Raw genomic sequence first — 26651 nt, forward strand, 5'->3', positions numbered from 1 at the left:
TTAAAGTTCCCCCTCACATCATTGGAAAACTAATTAAATTTATTCTTACGCACAACTGTTTCACCTTTAACAACAAATATTATCAACAGATCATAGGAACAGCTATGGGGACCAAAATGGCACCACAATACACTAACCTTTTCATGGCTAATCTGGAAAACGAATTTCTAGAACAATATCCTTACAAATCACAATTTTATTTAACTGACAATGAATTATTCAAAAGAAATGATACAATTCTTAGACACAACCATAGCCATCACAAACGGCAATATTACTTCATCCATCTACAGAAAACCCCAACCACAGCCAAAAATACCTCCACATCTCTAGTTTTCATCCACATCACACACATAAATCTGTCATTTACAGAAACTGCTCTGAAACTACTGACAGAAACAAACATATTTGCAGTCTTCTTGAATACAAAGTAAAACCTGTGTCTAATAGAGTCCCCTTAGTTATTATGTACAATCCATCCCTACAACCTCTCCGCAAAATCTTCCAAGAATTATACCCAATTTTAGCTGAAGATTTAAAAATGGGTTATTTTTGTTAAAGTTCTGATGCAACCTTTGAATGTAAACATCAATCTCTCTTTCTTACTTTCACCTGAAGAAGATTGAGGTCTTGAAAGCTTGTGAATAATTATTTAGTTAGTCCAATAAAAGGTATCACTTCTCCTTCTCTTAGTGATATATATATATATAAAATACAGACAGTGAATAGGCATGTTTGTGTAGCACCTGTTTACTGGTTCGAAATGAAAAATGAAGTTATGATACCCTTCTGCTGTAGCCTATAAGTTTGTAATACCACTACATAGTGTTCTCTCTTAGGCCTAACCAAACACAAAAGTCGTTAGTTGAATTCTTTGCGCCTGTATTTTTTTATTTCATACATTATGCACTTGTCGTATAGTTCACACTGTAGAATAAATGGTTGCTATATAATGTTGTGGTAGTCCCTTTCCATATTTGATTTACAAAAAATAATTAAATAAATAAAATTATCATGCTGAACCTACTCTTATCTTTGTCTTGTACATTATTATTATTTGTTTTTATATTTTTTATTTGTTTGTTTTATCAAAGGTAAAGTTCTGGGGTGTGTGAACTATGCATCAGCTGGAGAGTCACTTAGAACAACGTCTCACCCGAAAGACTGAGCCCAAGGAGGTTAAGTGACTTACTTAAGGTTGCACAGTGAGTCAGTGAGTGAGCTGGGATTTGAACCCGGGACCTCCTGGTTAAACCCCTTTCTTTAACCACCAGACCACTAGACTTTGAATGGAACAGAATTAATAATAATAAGAACACACTAATTCTAATTGCTTTGCCATACAATGTCAGGTTTAGTGTGGAAGAGAAAAGGTCCTGGGGAGTATTTATTTCTGTATGTGTTTCAGTCCTTCCTCCAGAGGTTTCAGTTCCCAGTTGGGAACCCACACATCCATGCTCTAATTATGAGCACTTAATGAAGCACTTGGTTTAGTGACAGCAAAGACATGCAGGACATGTCCTACTTGCCTTGCACAACTTTAGATGAGATTTAGGTTTACGGTTTCGTGTCTAGTTCCTAGTGTAACCCATCAGATTTATAGTTGGGCAGTTACAAACAATGCATGTGCAATAAGCGTTCTTCTTATCTGAAGAAAGTACTGCTGTGTTTTAATCGGTTGTAGATACTGTAAAATGTTTCTTTGAGTATTGAAAGTGTGATTGCATTTTATATTTTACTCCAGTCACATAAACCCTTCCTTCCAGGCTTTTATATTGTCTGATAAAATGGCTTTAAATGGGTTAATAAATGTGTTCAATTCCGTAGACCTACCTATATATGTGGCTAGCAGTATATTGCCTAGAAATTAATTTCCTCATTTTTATTCACATATATGCAGAGCCTTTCGAAACTAAATCAATATAGCAGGGTTTAGTGGCACTTTCTGTCCCTTCTTATAAATTTTATGATTACATTTTGAAATTGTCTGTCAGTTTAGTGTAATCGGTTATATATAAACTTGCTATGAATTTCAGGAGCTATTGATCTGAAGCCACAATTTATAAGTCTGTTTTGTTGCTTCGAAAAACCGTTAACTAATCTTTCTTGTCATACACAGTGTGGCAGAAAATAAATACAAGCTTTTTATGCTTTCCTTTGCAGGATAATATTGGAATAACTTTTTTTTTTTTTTTAATGTAACTATTATAAATGCAAACTAAGCTTTTATTTTTCTGTTTTTTTGTCTTCCAATACACACAGATATTGATGAGTCAACATGCTCTTTTAATGTGCACCTCATTTCCTCCCTTACACCAAAAGAGTATGGATCTTTGTGAGTTTCACCAAGCAGATATGTAATCATTTAGATCTAAAGTCTCTCTGTGGCTATCAGTAAATAATAACTGTTACTGTATCATTTTAATTGAAGAATTATGATAGGGAGAGAGTAATCATACCCTCTATACCCCATGTTAGGGCTGCAGGGTTTTAAGGGAAAAACATGTTACTGGATGTTTTTAACTCAAATCCCATAATAAATCTTCCATTATCCCTGAGATTCCCAGGGACCTGAATGTGACAGGGTCAGGAACCATGGGATTTATAGTCCTTCATATACAGTATAACCACCAGTAATGGAGTGCATAATTCCTGTTTGTTCTGTAATGCTCATTTTGGTTAGTCAGCTGCCTGACTACAGTACCAATATTAAATGAGAGGTGTGTTTTTAAAAACAAAATAAATCAATTCTAATATTTTATCTCCCACAAACTGGTAACCACATTTTCTAAAACTTCAGCCACTTGTGCAGACACATTCAACTCACTCATTTAAACTACCATCCCGGATGTCCGCATGTTGCAGTGAACTCTCTCTTGATAATGTATTGTACAACCAGGTCTTCATTATACAAGGATTCTGCTTTAATTCTGCAAAGCATAGCACTGATATGTATTGCTAGGTAGGTTGGGTTGAGGTATTCCTTCACTTCTATGATGCATCCTTCATTGCTGGTTGGAAATGTAACTGCAATCAGTTGGTCTCATCTGTTTTAAATAAGCAAACAAATAAACATAACTTATGGGACTAGAAACATTCAATACTACCAGGCAGTACCATCATTAGTAATCATGTCACAGCTTAAACTCAAAATGCTTGATGGGGAGCTTTAAAAACCATTATATAAGTGGGTAAATTGGGTCTACAAATCCAATAGTCCTAACCCCATTGTATTGCGCTTAAGAATTATTGCTCAGCAGTGTAGTGTGATGCGACGTATCACCAAAGTGCTTCTGACATCCATAGTTGTAGTATCTCGTAACCATTTAATCATCACTGGTTGTAGTCGTTTATTTATTTAATTAATGCCAATTTTGATTCATGGGATTTTGTTCTCACATCGATTAGCGATGGCCATTTATCAGTTACTTTCCTTATTGCGATGTTGATGTTTTAGGACTCTCCAGTGTTGAATTTTAATCATTTAATTCTGCAAGTTCAGAACATGGCTGGTTAATTTTGATACAGAAAAAACGTGTTGAAGTCCAGTATTGGAGAAACTGAACTCGGAACCACTCAGAAAAGGTGGAATAAATGCAATTACATTGGAATCTACTTGACTGAAGATGATGTTCATGCTAATTCATATGCATGTCCTTTGGCATCTCCCCTGCGCCACGTTTTATGTTCAGTGGAGGGTTAAAACTGTTTTCCTACAGACTTACTTATCCCCCTAAATTCAATAGCTTCCACTCTAAAGAGAAAAGGACTGTCTGACAAATATGTTTGTTCTGGCTCTTTTTGTTTTGGTTGAAAACCATGCAAACAAAGTAGTTGAAAAGATGGGGAAAATGAATCCCACTTGACACGTGTCAAAAAACAATGTCAATTTTAATGTTTTCTGTATTTTCGCATTGTATTGTCTTAATTTTATTTGACTGGCGTAGGCTTTTTTTTTCTTCTTCTTGTCACCTTGTTGCAGACAATATTTGTGCAACATCTTGACAAGACAAAAAATATTAAGCCATCCACTGTGCTCAGTGGGTTTACCCATACATGTCTGAAGTGTCTTTTTGATTGCTGTCTTGAATAAGTTAACTGAATACTATGAGTGTTATGCGAATATAAATAGGTTGTGTAATTTATGATTTGGCAGTAAAACACAGAAAAAGTGTGCACTTTGCAAGTTGTAAATTCATGCAACGAAGTACTGGCACCTCTGATAAACATCATACTTGGTCTGGGTGTTCAGGTTTAGGGGCTGTTTTCTTTTTGGGTTTGGGTTTACCCTAACTTAAACCTTTGTTAAAACAATGTGTCCTAAGAACTGAAAAGCTAAAGTAAGTTTTTGACTTTGTGTCGACCAAATTTAGACCTAATAAAAACAATGATGCTGAATTCACTCAAACAGCTAAATGCAAAAGTATTGAATGAAAACAGTGTTAGTTGAGGTCCCAAACCATTGCGAAATAGGAAAAGAATCATTTCTACAGTACAATATTGATTGAATTACGGGCCTTATCCTTAGTTTCATGTATTCTAGTAACAGGCTATAATAAACCAGCATACTAAACACGAATATTGTGAATATTTTTTGAGTGACTGGCTGCGGGTTCTAGCTTTAATTTTTTGTTGAGTCTAGGTGACCATTTTAAATTAGAAATCTTTCCTCATCAGAAACTATTTATTTATTTATTTATTTATTTTTTAAAAAAATTTAGTCGTTGCCAATTAATGTTTTATTTTCTCCCAATTTGAAATGGCCAATTTATTATTTATTTATGCTCGGCTCACTGATAACACCCCTGTGCTGACTCGGGAGCGGCAAAGACGAACACACTCTGTTCTCCGAAGCGTGTGCCGTCAGCCGATCGCTTCTTTACACACTGCAGATTCACCATGCAGCTGCCCAGGAGCTAGAAGGACAACGCAGCTCCCGGGCAACTAACAGGCAAGCCCACAGGCGCCCGGCCAGACTACAGGGGTCGCTGGTGCGCGGTGAGCCGAGGACACCCTGGCCGACCTAGACTCAAAATAAACTACAAAATCAGATGTGCAGGTAATAACTTGTGAAATATTGTATTCTTTTTAGTTACATGACTTGTAAAGGTTTTAGTTTTAATAGCATAGTCACAAGCTACACATTTCTGACATGGAAAGAATCAGTTTATGACTGTACCCCAGTTTAAATGTTTAGCTGTATCTTTTAAAAGAATCAGCTTTAACAAGAATGCCCCACATATTTCTGCCTCTAGTGTGTAAAAAGGGGCGTAGATTGAAATATTTTGCTATCAATAGTATCAGATATGCTAGTGTCTAATAGCACCGTGTAACACTTTTTTTTTTTTTTTTTTTTGGTTCCTGGGTAGTAAGTGTTATTTCCTAATTGCTTATGCCTCAAAAGTATAGAAAATGGCTATTATTCCCCACAAACTTTGCTTTTGTGACCAGGACAGTGATATTTTGAAATTTACCTATTTTCCAGAACATTCCAGATAGATTCAGTGCTGAGTAAACTTGGAGCAACTTCTAGAACTTTCTAGAACTTTCCAGTAATATAAATAGTAGTATAAATACAGGGGCCTTAAGCCCATCAGTTCAGTTTAGTTCCAGCTGCCTAAGTGGATACATACCTGCATTTTTCTGAGATGGCATCAAGAGGCTGCAATGGTGGCATTCCTGATGGGTCTCCAAGGCGGTTTTACCAAGTTTCCCTGCTATCTTTGCCTTTGGGACAGCAGGGACACCAAGGCGCACTACCACAGGCGGGACTGGCCACAGCGGACCAAGTTCTCTTTGGACAACGTCAAGTGGGAGCCACTGGTGGACCCCCTGAAGGTGCTGATGCCACCACTGCACATCAAATTGAGCCTTATGAAACAATTTGTCAGAGCTCTAGATAAAGAGCCGGCAGCCTTCAAGTACCTTCAAGACTTCTTCCCTAAGCTGTCTGAGGCAAAGGTCAAAGCCGGTGTCTTCGTCGGACCACAGATAAAGAAGATCCTGGAGTGCAATGAATTCCCCAAGAAGCTCACTAGTAAGGAGAAAGCGGCTTGGAACAGCTTTGTTACAGTGGTTCGGGGCTTCCTGGGCAATCACAAGGCCAAAAACTATGTGGAGCTGGTTGAGACTCTGGTGAAGAACTACGGCACAATGGGCTGTAGGATGTCCCTCAAAGTCCATATCCTTGATGCTCATCTTGATAAATTCAAGGAACATGGGAGCGTACTCGGAGGAGCAAGGCGAGCGCTTCCAGCAGGATATACTGGACTTTGAACGCCGCTACCAAAGGACAGTATAACAAGAACTTGATGGGAGACTACATTTGGGGGCTGATTCGTGAAAGTGATTTACAGTATAATCGTAAATCTCGAAAAACTACTCACTTCTAAATCTTTTGTAGTCATTTTTGTATTACTTTAGTATAAATGCATGTTAATTTGGATTCATATGTTGTTTTTTTCTGACTTTATGTAAACGAAGAGACACAAATTCCCCCGTTTTCTCAATGGAAATAGGTACATTTCAAAATATCACTGTCCTGGTCACAGAAGCAAAGTTTGTGGGGAATAATAGCCATTTTCTATACTTTTGAGGCGTAAGCAATTAGGAAATAACACTTACTACCCAGGAACAAAAATTGTGTTACACAGTGTAATGTGTTTTATTCTCATGACTGCATGTGGTAAAAGTCGTGCACCAAATGGAAGAGAATTCTTTGTTCTTATTCACGTGAGGATTTATATCCATGTTTTGAACTTTGAAGAGAGCTTTATCCTGCCAATCCCTTGGGTAATTCCTAGATAAAAATAGTTCTTACATTTTGCCTATTTGTGTCAAAATCTTCAGATTTAAAACAAACTTGTTTAAGTTGATAATAAGGGAGTCCCTTTTCGAGTGGTACAAAGTGAAAGTTAGAAGCATGCATAATACTGTTTTTGTCAGTCAGTTTAGTACAAAAGGTGGTATATAAAGATCCCTTATCAAGACATTCAGTGGTGTTGAGAAACCTAACCTTGTATCTTACTCCAAACTAAATGATAAAATGTATCATATTCCAAACAAAAATTAACAAGAGGAAATCAGACCGTTCAAATAAGCAACACATGTTTTAAGTTCTAAATCGGTACCGGATCATAACAGGAAAATATCATCAATGTACCGTTTCCACATGAAGATGTTATCTATGAAAGGATTATGTTCATATATATTATTGTGTTCGAGAAATCTTATAAAGAGATTGGCATAGTCTGGTGCAAATGAAGCTCCCATTGCTGTGCCCTGGATTTGTAGATAAAAATCTTTCTCAAAGAGAAAGTCATTTTTAGTGAGAACTATATGTGCCATCTCAAGGAGAAATGCAATTGGTGTCTGGATATCACTTCTGCTATCAAGATAGAACTTAAGAGCATTAAGACCATCACCATGTGGAATATTGGTATATAGACTTAAAACGTCAAGTGTAGCTAGAGTAATATTTTCATTAGGTAATCTTACATTCAATAACTGACCAATAGTCAGCCATATCCCTTACATCTGAAGGGAATTTAACAAGGGGTCTCAAGAAAGAATCAGTATAATTGGAACGAGGTTCAATGAGAGAACCAATTCCAGAGACAATGGGGCGAACTGGTGGATTGTCCAATAATTTATGAACCTTGGGTACTATATATATATATATTATATATAATCTCACAGGCTTTAATGTATAGGGTGATTTACATATTAAATATTTATACACACTTTCTGGAATGTGCTCAGATTTCATATGCTGATTTTAAAAAGCAATCAATTTCCGATTTGAAAGCAGTATTGGGGTCACCTGCCAATTTCTTATAAAAGTTAATACCTGATAATTGGCGTCTTACTTCTGTATTATAGGAATCTTTAGTCAATAAAACAAGGCCACCACCCTTATCTGCTGGTTTAACAATCACATTCTCATTGCATATGATTAGTCCTTAATGCATCAACTTAATCTTTACTGCAGTTATTATGCATTTGAACCATCGGAAAAGCATGGCAGTTACAGTACACATGTTTATAAGGGAACTAAATTCAAGTAGTGTAACTAGTGGTCCATTGTTTAAGGACATTTCAATCCAAGTATTGAAATGGTTACTTGTTTTCTATGCAAGTTTCCTGTTAATTGTTTTGTTAATGTTTGCAAATCGTGAACTATGGTGTCCTAACCAACTAGAATCTAAAAAAATGGCATTAATTTGACGCTGCTACGTTGAGGAGGGATGAAGATTTGTTGACGCACAGTGCTTCTGTGCACATGTTACGTGGGAACCGACGCTACACTCTTAACTACCTTAAGGTCTTTTTTTCTTGTTTACTGTGGCAGGCTCGCGAGTGGATAGAGACCCAGAGACAGACTGCAGTTCAAAAAAATACTAATTTTATTATAAATAAACACAAAAATAAAGTGCACAAGGGCAAAACAAAAAGGTTCAAACACAAATAAAGCAAGATCAAAAAGCAAATCTTACAAAAAAAAATAAGGTTTCCAGGCTGGGCAATGCGTTCACTGGATTCAAAATTTCAAAAATACAAACAACCAAAAACCACCAACCTGCTTCCTCAGCTCCCTCCTCACAAATGAGAGGTAGAGGTCTCCTTTTATATCAGGTGGCTGGGCGCTGATTGATTGTTAAGTTAATCATTTAATCAACTAATCAACCCCAGCCACCTGAACATAATAAACCCAGGCAGGTAGGGGAAATTAACCCCATCCCTGCCAATTTCTAAACAGCAGAGCTTTGCTCTGCCACATTTACATTTCTTTTACTTTCAAGAGCACAACATTTATAAGCACCAGCATAATATAAAATAAAGTGGAAATCAGAGCGGTTGACCAGGCTTATAGTGCTACTGGTATTTGTTAAGAATGTATACTTTTCACAAAGAAGGAAAGGTGCATGTGCAGTTTAAAGAACTGACTGCTTTGTCATGCTGCACGCTGTGGAATACATTATACTGAAAGACAGTGATAGCAGATGGGCTGCCTGCTTTAAACAAGCCACTGCTTAAATGACTGTAGTCAGTATTTTAGTGTGAAGAATACATACAGTACTGAATGTGTACCTTTACAGACATACAGATTTAATGACTGCAGATGCTGGATTATAACACTATGTCAATGTATCAGAGTGAAATGTTCAAAACCTGCACTGTATAATAGCAATTCAAGTGTTTTTCCTTTATAAACAGCGGGGGTAAGTATTCTTTATCCTGCTGATAGCAGCTGTGATGGGTGATCCATTTAAACCAGCTGGGATACTAATCAGGCAATGTCTCTCCATACGTTTTCTTTTCTTTGCAGGGCAGCCTGAAGAGCAGGCATCAGATCTCACCACAGGAATTCATCTCTGAACTGAAGTCAGGTGCTACAGATGAAAGGCTCTTCAGCTGCCTGGATTCTCTGCGTGTGTCTCTGACCAGTAACCCGGTCAGGTAATTATTGCACCCCAACAGTGCAAAATGAAGCCTTGTTGTGGAAAACGTAACAGATGCACTAGACCTGTAGTCTTTTGCTTTATTGATGATTTCGTAATAGATGACTTCCTCCCTGTATCACGCTAGCATTAACTGTATGCTGAGCCTCATTAATATTTATTAGTAATATACAAGTGCTGCAGGTTAAATTAGGGAGCCTTTAATTCTTCGATGTCCACCGTAACAATTAGCCAGCTGTTCCCTGAAGCTGAAACGCAAACATGCATGGAAATCTGGGTAATGATAAATAATGTTTAAATAATTTATGTATTTTGGTACAGCAAAGGCCATCATGTTAACATGTTTAATACGTTGAAAATGTACTGCTCAAACACCAGGTTTCTTCAGGTTTCAGTGTCCATTTACTTATTTTCAAACCTTCTGATTTTGATAGATTCTGATTTCGCACCTCTTCATGGCATCAACAAGTTTTTAAGTCAATGTATGCCTTTTTTTTTACTATACTTGAATGGATGCAGTTAACAGAAAAGGGAATATGCTGATGTCTAAGAAACTTGTGCTGGTTCTTGTCAAAATTAGAAGATAGTCTGGCTATTGTTACAGAACCATGGCAACTGTTTTATTAGATACGATCTGATTTTAGCAACAAAAGCACTATGTGCTGTGTAAGATTACTATGGGCCAACACAAGTTTTGGCTTTGCAAAGACAGACCGCATGTTACAGAAGATAAGAACATAGATCTAGTTAATTCCCTTAATGCAAACTTGGTTAGCACACATTTCTCCTAGAAGTGTATGTAGCTAATACACTCATTTTAATACATCTTACCTGTCACTTCCATTCACTATGTAAGTCTTGGAAGCAATGCCTGCAAACAGCAATTTCTTTAACGTTGTGTAGTAACATGTACTGTATCGTGCTTTAAAATGGATGGTTTGAATGGATGTGTAAGAGGTGGAGATTGTCCAAGGTTTCTCTTTCTGAAACCCAGACATGTCGCTGTATTCTCAATACATTCTTACTAGTGTGTTTCATTGGAGAGTGACCCTTACTCATATTATACTGATATTTTACATTTAAAGACTCCTGATGATAAAAAGTACTGATAAGACATGATCATATTTAGAATAGCCTAAAGATAGTGAAAGATGTAAATAATTTGGAAAACTGAAGTTACTGCCCCCCCCCCCCCCTTAATTTATGAAACGTCACGATTCCTATTAACTATTGAATGAAGGTTTGATATATGCACGCATTAGTAATGAGAACTGGAAGAAGGACAACGTTATTATTGAGGTTTAATTATTTTTAGGGACCTGCATGCTGCAAGTTTATAAAACAGTAATCCGTGCGAATTTGCTTCCAGCAAGGGTAAGACCTTATTACTTTCATATAATTGACTATTGTTAATATTATGTCCTGTTGCAGGAACATTTTAATAGGGCTGTGGCTGAGTTTGTTATATGGCTCTTGTTTTATGGAGAACCCTGCAGTGAAATATTACAAAATGACACCTCATTTTTATGTATTTTCTATTCCCGTGAGTTTGACCCCAAGTTTTTTGTGTATATTGGATCTTTTTGCTTCTGCTACTCTCCTGCCATTGTGAAACTGAGTATTTAACTTGTTCATGCTAAGGTGGCCATTGCACTGTCAGTTAATTTCTCTTGGAAAAGGGCCATCAGTAGGTGTAAAGTGAATGGAGACATGTTGTAAATGTAATAGAGTCCAATTTCTGTTCATCTGGTTTATTTCCTTTAAAAAAAACAGTGCGATTACTACTGTACCTACATCCTACTGGGCACAGCAACTAGACAGACAGGATCACTTACTTTTCCATTCCTGCCAAAAGCAGCTCTGCTAAAATAAGCCTTTTTATGCAGCATGTTTAAAGTGTTGGTTTACATGTCAGTTACGCCACTCAGAGCACACTTCAGACTGGTAATGTCATGTAAAACATTCCATTGCATCGAACCCACCTCTGCATGCCTCAAGTAATGGGGATGCGCCAGTTTGTCTGGCTTAAGAATTAAGGAATTATATTCGCAGTGTTACCCTCCTAATAAATATATGTATGCTCATGCAAAAAATTAAATGATAGCCAGGATTGCAGTGGAATGACAGGAAATATGAATTATTTGAGAAGTCGCTGAAGTAAAGCACATTTTTTAAATTTGAAAAAAAAATGAGTATAGACAAGGTATTTGTCAATATTTCACTGCAGAAATTAGTATATACATGGTAATATCAATATTTTACTGCAAAATGCGTATAGACAAGATAATATCAATATTTTACTGCAAAAATGAGTATAGACAAGGTATTTGTCAATATTTCACTGCAGAAATGAGTATATACATGGCAATATCAATATTCCACTGCAAAATGGGTACAGACATGGTAATTATCAATATCTTACTGCAGAAATGAGTATATACATGGTAATATCAATATTAAACTGCAAAATAAGTATAGACAAGGTAATATCAACATTTTACTGCAAAAATGAATATAGACAAGGTAATATCAATATTGTACTGCAAAACTGAGTATAGACAAGGCAGTTAACAATATTTGACTACAAAAAGTTGCTTTTCCCCATTAATGGTAACATGACCTTCATTTTTGTAAAGCCTCAATTGCCTCAGGAAAGGGCAAATGATCTGAAAGGAGGTGGATGGAGGAAGCTCACCGTGAGAGATGTGTTTACAGTCATTTTTATTTGTAACAGCCAGGGTTTAGCAAGAACATCTGCTGCTCTGTGTGACACAACTGGGGGCAAAGCCAGGGTAAACAGCATGCCTTGAGAACTGAAGCAGTTATAAAGGACGATACTGTCTCTGTCAGGAAAATAGAACCTCAAATAGCAATATTCATTGTAATGATCAAGTTTATTAATTAACAGAAATGTGTAAGAGTTGCATTTCACTTTTAGCACAGTTCAAAGAATTGACAGACAGGAAAAGAAGAATCCTTGCGCTCTGTTCTGTTATTAATTATATATTAATTATATGTTATTAATTATTATAGTTTAAACGTTTCCGATTTTTAATCTTCCAATTTTTGCGAAACTTGCAAGAGGTTTGCATGCATTGAACTGTTTGAAACTATCCTTTTATTAAAAACTCATAGACTTCTATTGCTATGTATTTTGATTGCTCGAAGTAAGAATTAAATCTTAAGTCACTTGGCATATGACAGACCTCAGTGAAGTTACCCTACCTCATCCTTCAGCTTCTTCCTCCCTGTTGTGCAATTTGGTACTGGGCCTATTGGGAACAAGATGTAGAAGCTTAGTTTACCTTTGCAATGTACGATTCGGAATAAAAATTATCCAGGGGGGACCTGAGCTGTAAAACAAGCAAAGCACATATTAAAAAAGAACATGGCCCCTGGATGAAAGGAAAAACAGATTAAGGTATAAAGATACTACAAAATGTTTTGTGCTTTGGGGAGTTCATCACAGTCTAAATATGGTCAAGTCAAAACCAAGCCTGTCAGCCATTCTTTTTTAGTAGTGGTTCTTGAGAAGCTTGCAATACATGGACAAGAGTCATAGCCTTATTTCCTCAGTCAGGGTGCAGTTTCAAGTGGAATATTTGCTCGTTGGCAAGCTTTCAGATGTGTGTATGAGATGGCTGGAGGGAGGGGCGTGGTGGGGTTGTGGGTCACTTCTTAGGGATGGACGTTTGGTGTTGGCCTCTTGGGGTGGTGTGGGTTAGTGAGGATTCTTGGCTGACACTGACTGGGGTAACTGCTTATCAAAAAGTTACCAGGGAGTCTGTCGCAGGAGCAGTTCCTCTGCACAATATAGCATAGCTTCAGATTATGTAAAATGGTAATGCTTAAAGACACCTGTTCTGATTTGTTGCTGAAAATACATTTGTAGCAGTGGTATCAAATATCAAATTCAGAGCTAAGTATTCAAGATTTTCTGTACAATACCAGGCATATGCATTCAAACAATGTTTTGCATCGTAGCATTCACCATGTGAGCAGTTGTGATTTAATATGAATAATGTGAGCTACGTTTTGTGTCCACGCAAACAAAACGTACACTAAACTGTAATTTTAATAATCTATTTCAGGCATTATATGCTCTAGCATCATAAATATCGTAAATGTATTCTGACCATCTATATCAGTGGTCCTCAAAGTAATTTTGGCACAGGCATAAATTTATCTTAGTTGGCTGTTTGCGGACACGCTGACTATTGTTGTAGGGTCCAATATCTTACATGTGTAACTTAAGACACACACATTTATATATATATATATATATATATATATATATATATATATATATATATATATATATATATATATATATATATATAATATATATATATATATATATATTCTTTAATAGTTTTAGTGGGGTTATTCTTGGCTCACTCTAAGAAGGCAAAGTCTCAGGTAGTAATCGTGGGCGCTGCAGTTATTCTTTAAAATACGCAATGCAAATATTTTTTTAAATAGCATGTTTACACAGATAACCATAAATAAACTAAAATAAAATAAAATAAAAAGTGTAGATAGTGTCTCGCTTTGTTTCAACTTGACAGATTTGTCAACACTACTCTGTTTTAAAGATCGCTCATCTCCAGTACAATCATTCAGAGAAAGTGGATTTGTAACTAAATATGCAATGGTGTTTCCCTTGTCTGGTGAAATACAGAGATAGAAAATTAAATTTTAAATACTAAAATGTATTATTCTTTCCCAGTAAGAGTTGTCGAAATTCAGTGCTTACTAACATATTAACACCACGCATATTAACACCCTGCCTCAGCTTACGAATAATTGGCCAGCTGTCTCATCTTTCACGTTCCCTTTGGCTACTCGCCTTCAATTTTCATGCAGAATACCGAGAACGGCCTCTGCTTGCTTATGATTGGCCAGCTGTGTAAAACTTGACAGATTTGACTCTCCTATTTGATTAAACTTAGTCAGTACCTGCACTTGAAACAGACACAGTTTATGTCCCATCCAGCTAACTTATGATTGGACTACCGCAGAGACAATGCAGATATTCAATTGGTTGATCACATCGCAAAAGCCATTCAGGAAAAAAAAATGTTGCGTACGTACAAGCACACCATAAGCGAGCAGCGCTGTCAACAGACTGCTTTGATGCTTTTGTTGGAAAATGTCTTTAAAGCTTTCTTTATTTTCCCACCCTACAACCCGCCAGAAATGTGTTCACGACTCGTAATTTAAGAACAGCTGCCGCAGGCACGATGGCCTGGCTTCGCGGGCACCACTTTGAGGACCACTGATCTATACAGTAAGTATTAGTTACTAGGCTCTGCAGATACTGGGGAAATCTGAGTAATTCCCTTTAACATGTTTTTTTTGTCAGTTTGTTTACTGCTGTAATTGTAGGTGGTACGGTAAAATGACACCAAAAACTAGCGAAACTGGCAAATGCGCAAATTTGTCAGGTACATGTCTTTCCTTAGCCTTAAGAGCTCACGACTCTGACTGAATTATCTGCCAGTGTGTACACTGGGAGATGTATTTGTTTGTCAAGTTTAATCAGAGGTTACACAAAGAGGTACCTGCCGTCCCACAATTCACTGATGATATGTTGTACACTTTGGGAAAATGACACATTTCTATGGCAACAAGCAAAGTGACAATCAGTAGGTGAAATCAAAATGACAGTACTGTATATAAAACAGAAAGGCAAGAAATTATGTCAGATAAAATGAGTGGTTTTGGTTGTTTTGAGAATAACAGATCTCACATTGTTACAACAGTATTGATTGGTACTCAATAATTCTGTACACAGGAGGAAAGAAGGAAGCTTTGTTTTGTGTTGTGTAATTTACATGTTTTTAAGAGGTTTGATTTAATTTGAATCAATAATTTTTGGCTTTAACATTTTAAAGGGCTTACACATATTTTCAGAGTATCTGCACAACCCTGTTTTGTACCCCCCCCCCCCCCCCCCCCCCCCCTTGTATGTGTGTTCTGTAGCACTCTCTGTTGTTCATGCTTACATTATATTAACAATGTTCCCGTTTCAATAAGTTCCTGTATGGTAATTTTTTTGAAGTGGTTTTAGAAACGACCTGTAGCTGTAAATTATGTCTCCTCTACGCCTGCAGTATGACAACTGTTAAAAATGTATTGCCCCCCTGGTTAACTCAACCCAATTAAAGGGATAGTTAGGGTCAGCTGTTTGAATACTTTGGTTAAAAATCAGGCCTGATTTGGGCCAGCCCTACCCAATATAAATTGGACTAACTTTGGCCCTTACCATCATAGTGAAGTTGTCCGTACACAGGTTCCAGAGGCACATCATGCCACAAAGAAATTCCTGAAGACCTCTGGGGGGAAAAAAAAGTTGTTGATGCCTATCAGTCTGGAAAGGGTTACAAAGCCATTTCTAAGGCTTTGGAGCTTCACCAAACCACAGTCAGAGCCATATTGTCCAAATGGAGAAAGTTTGGCACAGTAGTGAATCAGCCCAGGAGCGTCTGTCCTGCCAAAATCTCTCCAAGAGCAAGGCGTAAAATCGTTCAGGAAGTCACAAAGAACCCTAATCACTAACACCCTCCACCCCCAGTGCTTTGGCATAATAGACCCTGCTCTAATGCTCTAGCAAGACAGAAGCAGTATTCTTAACAGTTTAAGCTGCATCTAATCAAACAGTCAGTACAAACGAAGCAGTACATACTGTTACAAGACTGGAATTAAATGTTCATACTGCAGTCTTTTACAAGGTGACAGTAAGGATGTTGACCTAAGTAGGAATTGTGTTGCAAGAATATTGAGGACCTCAGATTTATTGATTTGTGTGATAAGAAAGCAACTAGATACTGAAGGAGATTGTCAACAATACTGGTATGCACATGACATACTGACTCCTGTCATTCTACCTTGACCACTTAACTGTTTAATGTTCTTTACAAGAAATATTTAGTATGTATGTGTGTGTGTGTGTGTTTTTTTTTTTTTTTTTTTTTTTAAAGGGGGCAATCTGGTACCAAGTCCAGCTCGACTCAATAGAATTAGTTGTAGACAATCATAAGGGCTGTATTTTTTATTAATCATTGGTAAAGTTTGCACCTCCAGCCTTGTTTGACCTCACAAGGAAAGCCTTTTTCTTTTTGTACAGAAAACAAACGTACTAAATTTACAATTGAGAGCTAATTCATCATTTAAACCACCAAATGTCAATAAATGGTGAAGCTAAACACCAAGGTGTTTATCTTCTAATTTGTTTTTATTACATGGATACATTTGCCCAGGCTTGCCAACAAAATATATTAATTAATAAGAATAATATAAATACAGCATGTTCTCTAATGCTTCAGTGTTTAAACTACTGCTGTTCTTTAACTGCCCCTTGTCCTATTTTCAAGGAAGGCTGGCTTGTGCATTCTGCAGTGTAGTTGGTTATCCTACACTATACTGCCTCTAGAATTTCTGTATACCAACAACAGTAAATACCTTTTGTCATCCCATACGTTTTCCCTCTGAGGATAATGAAAAAAAAAATAGGTTGACGTTGAGAGCAATTTGCAAACTGAATCATGGAATTGGAACGTTCTCTCACATGTGAAATGCATTTCTGAGAGAGAGTTCTTAGACAGTGAAATGTGTTTGCTTGCTCACCGAACGCTATCAGTGGTCCCTAGCAATTATACAGTATTATTGAAGCTAGTGTGAAGCTGGGCATGAAATGCTGCATGTATTAAACTATACTTTAGTACTCTTCTCTTTTAAAATATACATACCATCTGCAACGATTTTATTCTACTGCATGTAAGTCGTGTTGAACTGCATCGTAAATCAGAAAAGAGCAAATGTTTTGTTTGCATTTAGTGTTAAGTTGTGAGTTACTTCAAAACTTGTAGATAAACTCAACCAATGTTGAAATGGTTTCAACACTCGTAGTTGTTTTGAAATACACACAATGTGATCAGTACAGTTAGTCTTGTTTCAGTTGTTCATCAAAGTAGCATTGTTTGTCTCTTTTAATCTCAACACAATGTTTAACACTATTAAAAGTTTTTACTTCTGGTTTGCATGTAGATATTTTTTTATCCAAACATATATATTGAATCTTAAAGTATTTGAAACTTAATACTTGTTTTGGAGATGTGTTTGTTGTTGAAAGTCAAAGTTGAAATTCAGTTGGTCTTCATAGCACAGAGTTGCAGTTGGATGTAGAGTCGACATCATGGGAGGATGTCGGTGTTACAGTGCTTGGAGTCGAGCCCCATTCAAGCATCACCTCTGAGGTCACTTATTGGCGATGTTTTTCAGGAACAAAAGAGGAGTCCAAGAGAATCTGCTTTTTTTTAAACAAGAGGTCAGCACAGCAGGTAATCTCAACCATTCCCCAATGTAAATCTTTCCAACACTGTTATCAATACCTAGTTATTTTGAAGGAGATCAATCCAGAATATTTTCGGGGGAAAGAAGGTTGGGAAAAGACAAATTTAATTAGCATCACAGCATTACAAGTTTCATAGAGTAACAATTGAAATGTAATGTTACCAAGTATATTCAATTATAACTACAAAATTCCCACACAACATCAGTTAGTGTTGAACAACATTATATATCTTTTTAATGACCATTAGCTTTTATTTGTAAAAAAAGTGAAAAGTAAGAAAAGTCATTAGTTCAAATTCTGTTTTGTTTTTTTGTTGAACAGTTTATTTAGAAGGACAACTTATCTTGTGAAAAAGCACATCTATGCTTGAAATGCCCGTAGGTCGTTAGGGATTCTGCCTTTTGCCGTGGGTTGCTGGATGCTGAAATGCTCAGTGAAGCGCTATGGCTTAGTGCACTGGCCCCTTGCAGTCTGTTGCTACAAGTTCAAGTCCCAGCAGTGGATTTTGACTTGTGATGAGAGAGCACTGGGGTTTCTGCATCTCGGTCAGCTTGAGATTTATATTCGTCTGTGAAGTGTAGGTGGTTTTCCAGCCCTGGGGAGAAGGAATAACCTTCACCTTTACACCATATTGACCTAGGACCCAGACAGAAATAATTAAACAGTAAACTGGCTATTGCCTTAGACTCCACTTCGCTTCAGAAACATATTGTGCTGCTTGGCAAACCAGTAGTAAGAACAAAAAACATTCTCCATCAAGGGAAACCAAAAACCTGTACAGTGAAAAGCGTTATATGGAGCAAATTATGTTTCTTAAAGCATGAAACCCATAAAACATGTTAAACATCAAAATGAACAGAATAGTCATCGCTGCACTGGCTTTTCTAACAGCATTTGCAGTATGACCTTTTTACTGTTAAACATCTTCTACTCTGGTTTTAAAGGGTTATATCTTACTTTTATACATGTTTTGCCGCTTGCTCCTGAAAAAGGGGTTAAATAGCATTATAAAACAGAATTGTGTGGTCTCCTCACAAAGCATACAGCCTTCGTTGCCTTATGGGTCATAATAATGCAATCCTGGCAATTCAGTCTTGCCCAATTCATGGTTGAAATAATCTAGGGGGTGTAGAATTTTGCACATATGAAGGATAGCTGTCATTTGTTTGGTTCACCTTGCCTGGACATTTTGTTTTCTTCAGTCTAATCCCTGCTGTTTGCCGGCTGGTTTAGCTTCCTGCAGTAGAGTAGCTGCTGTCACTTTCAAGAATCTGCTTGCACATACTGAAAATAAATCAAGGCAATGGGAGCCTTACTGAGACCAGTACAAAAGAAAGCAAACTAGCTGTCTGCTTGCATACAAAATACAGCTTCCCATAAAATTTTGCGACACAATTTCAACACAGAAGTGTATTGTTCCCTTACAAGAAAGACATGTAACCGTCAACCAGTCTGTGGAATTGGAGGCTTTCCAACCACCTCCTTTCCAGTCTGACAGGGAGCGACAGCTGTGTCCAGTGCAAGCACTAGTGTACTATGTTGATGGGATGAAAAGACATTTTTTTGTCTGCTATGTGGCGGTCCCATGGTCAAGCCCTGTCTAAACAGAGGCTGTCCAAATGGATAGCAGATAGTCAGGACTGCCTATGAGCGAGCCAGCTTGCCCCCTCCAGAGAAGCTCACTGCCCATTCTACCAGGAGCATGGCAGCTTCGTGGGCTTTATTCCAGGGTGCAACTTTCAAAGACAAATTCAGTGCAGTGGATTGGGCTACTCTCCATACCTTTACTAGGTTCTACAGCCTAAATGTTGTGCATTCTCAAAACCCTGGCTTTAGAACTAGTGTTAAGGATGGCTTACGAATCGACCCTTACAACACAGGCATATAGGCGAGTTCTTCCTCTGTTCTCTAGCTCTAGCTTCTTGTTACTAGGGTTCCTAATGGGGCAGCCTCTCTGCTTAGCCTTGTAACATTTCAGTTGTTATGCAGTACTGCGCTTGCGAAGGTTTGGGTATACTCGCCCATTAGGTAATGGTTACATTTCGTATTTGAAATGGAACATTGGGCTATTATCATAACCCTGGTTCCCTGAAATAGAAATGTAACCATTAACCTTCAAGGTCTCTGAGTCCGTGATTGCAGCAGGCTTGAAGTAAAAATGATGCTGAGTTCTATGTGCGCAGTTCCTTTTATATCCTCGGGGACGGGCATGACTGTGCCACAGGCTCGAGCAGCTTTGGTGTATTGTATTCAGGTATTGGGGTCTTAATAGGTAAATATCAATTAGGACAAGGGCTTAAGTGAAATCCATTATAGAAAAACAAACATCGTACTCCTGTTGTGGTAGAGCTAGGCATACTTTTGCAGAATGCTTAATAGTTTAACAACTGTTTCAAAGTTATATTTAATTCAAAGTTCGTAGTGAATGTCAGGGCTATATTAAAGTGAATTTAGCTATTATTATCAACAGTGTATTTATGGAAGTACTTGACTTACCTGTACAGTACCACTGGCAGAAAGCCAGATTACTGACCTGAAGGTTGCCTCGCGGTGCGCACCATGCATGGTTAGGCAGACCTTGTATCCAGGGAGCCTTTGGGGGAGAACATGCTTTATGTTTCTAACCCTCAGGTCTGAGCATGTTTACCCAGTGGATGTTTTATATTTAAACCATCTGGCAAGGAACATGTTTGATGTGGCTTGAAGGGTTTGAGCTTAGCAGATCTCTTTGGTTTCAGTTGATTTGGTCAATGCACCAAGCTTGACATTACAACAGCATGTTATTATTTTGTGTGTATGTTTTATTTTTTTATTGTCCCTTTTTTATTTAGCATCTCCACTGAATTGTATTGAAAATTAATGACAATGTGATCCCCTTTGTCCTCATTTCTTTTTCTCAGTTCATTGTGTTTTTTACACAAAAAACAAATGAGTTACAAAGGGACAATAGAAATACATCTCCATCAAAGATTAGAATCTCTAGCAGATACACATCTTTGAGCAGCAATTTCCTTACAAAGGAATCACAAAATTCAGTATTGTGAATCATTTTCAGGTATTATCATTCTTCACAATCGCAAAGAAAGCAGCAGTACAATTGTGCAGCGGTGTGGCTCTTGGAAAATACAGTGGGAGTGCTCCTCAAGCACTTTACTAAAGATAAAAGGATGTCTGCTAAGTATATGCCAAGTTTAAATCTTGAATCATCTTTCAATGTTAGAGAGACGTGTTTTAGATAGTGATGTCCACTACTAACTAATATAGTACAGAACCACTGACCTGTGGAATGTATCACCAGCCACACTTGCCATATGGATACAGAGTATCTTTGCATAGCCTCTTCAACAATAGGCAAACGATGTCTAACATGACTGGGTGGGATATGTGTTCTTCATTTTCCTCAAAAAGGGATTACTGTAATGGCTACTGACAAGACATGACAGATATTAGGGATGTGCTTTTGGTACATTTTTCCGAACATTTAAATGCTGTCCAGGTGTCAGCGTTTAACCCATTTCTACATACACACACTCGTTATATTACATTCTGATGAATGTAATATAATGAGTGTGTGTGTGTGTGTGTGTGTGTATATTGCGCAATTAGGCATGACACTTGATTCAAAATTTTGATCAGTTAATTTGATGGGGTTAGTTGATTAACTGTAGATTTAAATTGGTAGATTCATCCATATGCATTTTTTTTTTTTTTTTATAAAAGTAACAATCTTATAGCGGCTGTCCTGAATATAATAGAAAAAAAAATCAATAGAATTTAAAAAAAAAAAAAAAAAAAAAAAAAAAAAAAAAGCCCAATGGAAATTTGGTCTTTTTAAAATGCAGTTCTATTACTGGTATTATTTTGGTAAATATCTCAGTTTCTATTTCTGCTGTGCTGTTGATGTACCTGTGCTGGCTCTGCGGATACAAAGTTTTATTAATTTTTTTACTTTCTATAATTCTAGCCTCTCTTCTTTGCACTCTTTCTAGAGCAGCAATATCCATGTTGTAGTGAGGTGACCAGAACTGAACACAATATTCAAGATGAGGCCTTACTAATGCATTGTACAGTTTTAACATGACTTCCCTTTATTTAAATTCAACACTTTTCACAATATATCCGAGCACCTTGTTGGCCTTTTTTTAGCTTCCCCACATTGTCTAGATGAAGACATTTCTGAGTCAACAAAAACTCCTAGGTCTTTTTCGTAGATTCCTTCTCCAATTTCAGTATCTCCCATATGAAATTTATAATGCACATTTTTATTTCCTGCATGTAGTACCTTTACACTTTTCTCTATTAAATGTCATTTGCCATGTGTCTGCCCAGTTCTGAATCTTGTCTAGATCGTTTTGAATGACCTTTGCTGCCACTGTTTTTGTGTCGTCTGCAAATTTAACAAGTTTGCTTACTATACCAGAATCTAAATCATTAATGTTAATTTAGAAATAGGAGAGGACCTAACACTGATCCCTGTGGTACTCCAATGGTTACCTCACTCCATTCTGAGGTTTCTCCTCTAATCAGTACTTTCTGTTTTCTACATGTTAACCACTCTCTAATCCATGTACACATGTTTCCTTGAATCCCAACTGCGTTCAGTTTGAGAATTAATCTTTTATGCGGGACTGTCAAAAGCTTTCTGGAAATCTAAATAAACCATGTCATATGCTTTGTAATTATCCATTATCGATGTTGCATCCTCAAAAAAATCAAGCAGGTTAGTTGGACATGATCTCCCTTTCCTAAAACCACGTTGACTGTCTCCCAGGATACTGTTACCATATAGGTCATTTTCCATTTTGGATCTTATTATAGTTTCCATAAGTTTGCATGTAATAGAAATCAGGCTTATTTGTCTGTAGTTACCTGGTTCAGTTTTGTTTCCCTTTTTGTGGATCAGTATTACTTTTGCAATTTTCCACTCTGTCGGTACAACCCCTGTGTCAAGAGATTGTTGCGTGATCTTGTTTAGTGGTTTGTAAATAACTTCTTTCATTTCTTTGAGTACTATTGGGAGGATCTCATCCGGCCCAGGGGATTTGTTTATTTTAAGAGATCCTAGTCCCTTTAACACTTCTGCCCCGGTTATGCTAAAGTTATTTACAACTGGATAGGAACAGGTTGACATGTGGGGCATGTTGTCCGTATCCTCCTTCATTTGTCAGGGAAGCTGGGACCGATACTGTTTTCCAGTCAAGACTAGAAACGCACTTGTAAAATGGTTTCCTTATCTTAGTGGGTTTTAATGTAACTTTTTAAAAGTGCTGCTTTTGTACTGTGTGTATACTGTTCTTGAAATATGTTAACTAAATGGTCTGACTGTGGCAGTTGTATGTGTGACATGCTATACAAATGTATTGTGGTTTGTTCTTTTTTCTGCCATGTATTGTACAGTGCTTTGCAATACTTCTGTATAAAAAATGCTATATAAATAAAATAAATAAATAATCACTCCCTTCACACCCCTCCCCTCCTCTACAACTGGAAGAAAGGAGTAACAAGTGATTGCTGAATACACACTAATTGTATTGAATGAAGTGATAAATGGATCTGACAAACACATGGAAATTGGTTTTTGATATTATATTAAAGCTGACCTTCAAGTTTATGGCTCCAGATTTGTTATTTTGTGTGATAGCCTATACACTAGCGTACCTTCTTTCTTGCAAAAAAAAAAAAAAAAATCGACTACAGCTTGTTTAATAAATAGAATGGCTTAACTGGCCTATATTCTGTGATTTGTAAAACAATGTTGTATTGAGATGAAAAACAAGGCAGGTTTTTCTTAGATGGGCCCTTGTGCCCTTTCTCGTTATGCATTTGCATATAAATATGGTGCCATTTCAGCCAATTCTCCAGTATGTTTTTTTTTTTTTTTTTTTGCATATTATTTCCCCAAATTGTACTGGACATTTTTTTTTTGTATTTATTTATTTTTTAATATTTGTCTCAACTGTGATTTTTTTATTATTATTATTATTATTATTATTATATTATTTTTATTATTATTATTATGGAGCTGAACATCCTACTGTACTGTGCAGTTTATTTACTTTATTGATTTACAGTATTTAAATAAGTTAAGGTCTGTGTAGTGTGTGTGTGTGTGTGTGTGTGTGTGTGTGTGTGTGTGTGTGTGTGTGTGTGTGTGTGTGTGTTTGTTTGTTTGTTTGTTTTGTTATTTACCAGAGGCACATGAAAATGAGTTTACTTTATTACATTTCATATTCAGAAAAGGCCAAAACATGTTTTTAAAAACAAAAAGAAAAAAAGTTAAATAGGAATAAAAGTTCGACCATTTTAGCTGCAGTGGCAGACAAGAGGAGTATAAAGTGGGTCATGTTTCAGCTTTCATGCATGGTAGCAACTTCACCAGGATTTAGACTTGTATTTTAAAGGTGTTGTTAATATCCCTTTTGTGCTAAGCAACACATTTCGTTTTGAAAGTGCATGTTTAGGCAGTTGAGTTTCGGAGTTGAATTTTTGGGCAGAGAACCACAAAGAACACTTAAGACTGCCTTTTTTTTTTTTTATCAAAGGCACACTTTATACCAGACAGGAAAGCTTTTAAGACGAGAGTCCTCAACCTTCCTGCTTCAGCTGCGTGTGAATAGAAACATGAGGTGATCTATCTAGACTGTGTGTAATCGAGCACTCATTTAAAAAAAAAAAAAAAAAAAAAAAAAAACCTCATGATTCTGCATATCAGCTGTCATACCTGGAAAAGTAGGTAGGTACAGTATAGATCTTGGAGAATTTTTGTGTATTTTTTTTTTTTTATTAATTTAGATTTTTTTTTTTTTTTTTTTTTAAGCAGAAAGCAAGAACATACATATTAGCATAGAAGTTAAAATACCATACTTTAGTTTTTCTCTAAACTATGTTTATTTGTAAATTTGTGTCATTAAGGTGCTTCTGTCTAAAGAACAAAATATATGGAACAGCAGGTGTTTCATGTTCTGTTGACCACCTTTCCAGAAATAGCTGTGCTCAAAGGGTTTTTGTTTGTTTTGTTGTATTTTTATTCGACTGGGGTTAGTTAAGGCTGCATTTCAAATGGACTCGGTCTGGTTCATTTGGTTTGAAACAATGTATCAATGTGCTTGCTGTTTACATTTACCTGCGAGTAAAGGGACCGACTTTGTTTGGATGCAAGATAAAGTTAGTTTTTTCAGGACCGAGTTTGTTTGTGTTCACAATACAGTTTGCAAGTGCACTTGGTTCGTTTATTGTATGTGAACTGGGTGTTTACAATATCTTGCAGGGTACAGTCAGTCTTGGTTAACTCGACTGGTGGATAACTTGACACCTTCGCTTAGTTTGACCACATTTTCTCCATTTAAAATATATGCACTTTGCCTCTTTTTTAATTTAATTCAATACCACACTTTACTCCCAACACAAACTTCTAAGTGTAGTTACATAATTCATTTCTGTCTCTGCAGGAAATGTTCCTAAGTCACATGACAACAAAGGCTATGTAGGGTGGAGTTTTTAACATGCTTGTAGCGCTATCGAGTTATATATATTACCAGTTCTGGCAATAGTCATTTATAACTGACTTGTAACTGTTGATCTGGGCAAACTGTGCAGTTAGATGCCATCACTTGAAACTTAAATGTGTTTTAGGAAACTTTCAAAACAGGCAGTGCATTGGAATGTATTGATTTTTACAAGGGCTCTGCTCAAGGCCAGATAGAATCCTGATCCCAGGCCAGTTTCCAATTTTCAATAAGTAAATACCAATAGTAATAAACCATACTTCAAACCTGTTGTAGAATTTTTTTTTCTCTTTGTAATTTGTAGCTGAAATCTGTGAAGAAATGCTTTTGTCCCAGTCAAAACTGGATAAACACTAACCAAGTTGGCCTTTTAGGCTGGGTGACCGGTTTTATTTACACAAGGTACACCTGTAAAGCACTTTGATGGTGGTCCACTATGCAAATTAATATATTATTATTATTATATTATTATTATTATTATTATTATTATTATTATTATTATTATTATTATTATTGTTGTAGAATTCTACGAAAGATGCTTTTTCGAATAGCTATATATATATATATATATATATATATATATATATATATATATATATATATATATATATATATATATATATATATATATATATATGTATGCATATGCATGCAATGGAAAAATTACTCACTTAATGGAGTATCAATAACATTCTATATACCCAACCCAATTGAAACTCTGTCCTGACTACATATAGCGACTGTGCAATACAATCCTGTGTGCGATATGAAAGGGGACCTGCTATTAGAAATGCATGGCTGTCTTTTATTTTTGTAACCTGACGGTGTACTTTTATTTTGCACCACATTTTTGTTTCATTAGCTTGTTTTGTATCTCCCAAGAAGTAAATGGCGTAAATTCCACACCACATTTTATTCTGAGAGTGGGTTAAACAATGTTCGTGTTGTGCATTGTATCATTTAAAAAATACCAACAAAAACACTTAGAGACTGTTGGCAGATAAATTGATTTAAATCTGATCATATCAACGCTAACCAGCTTTGTGGATTTTGAAAGTGTCTTGTGTTTAATCCTTATTTTAATATCTTATTTGAATCCTTGCCGTATTAACGCAGGCTATTTACCCAGCTCTGTTCTGGCCTTTGTGTTCACTGTCAGCATTACTAAGCACACCTTGGCAGATCCTTATTGTTCCAAAGTGAATGTGACAGCCACTGAAATAACAGTAATAAAGACGTATTATCCACCGCTCAGGAGGCTTAATTTTATTGGAGATATAAATCTGAGTAATCTACTTTAAACTCCGAAAATGTTTTGTGCAATGGATC

The 26651-nt window shown here is 36.6% G+C and overlaps 1 pseudogene; it reads left to right on the forward strand.

Annotated features, from left to right (window-relative positions):
* LOC121321104 overlaps positions 1–26651 on the forward strand; it is a 247435-nt pseudogene that overhangs the window by 77555 nt on the left and 143229 nt on the right.

Source organism: Polyodon spathula, chromosome 9, assembly GCF_017654505.1.
Source record: "Polyodon spathula isolate WHYD16114869_AA chromosome 9, ASM1765450v1, whole genome shotgun sequence".
Classification (NCBI taxonomy): Eukaryota; Metazoa; Chordata; class Actinopteri; order Acipenseriformes; family Polyodontidae; genus Polyodon; species Polyodon spathula.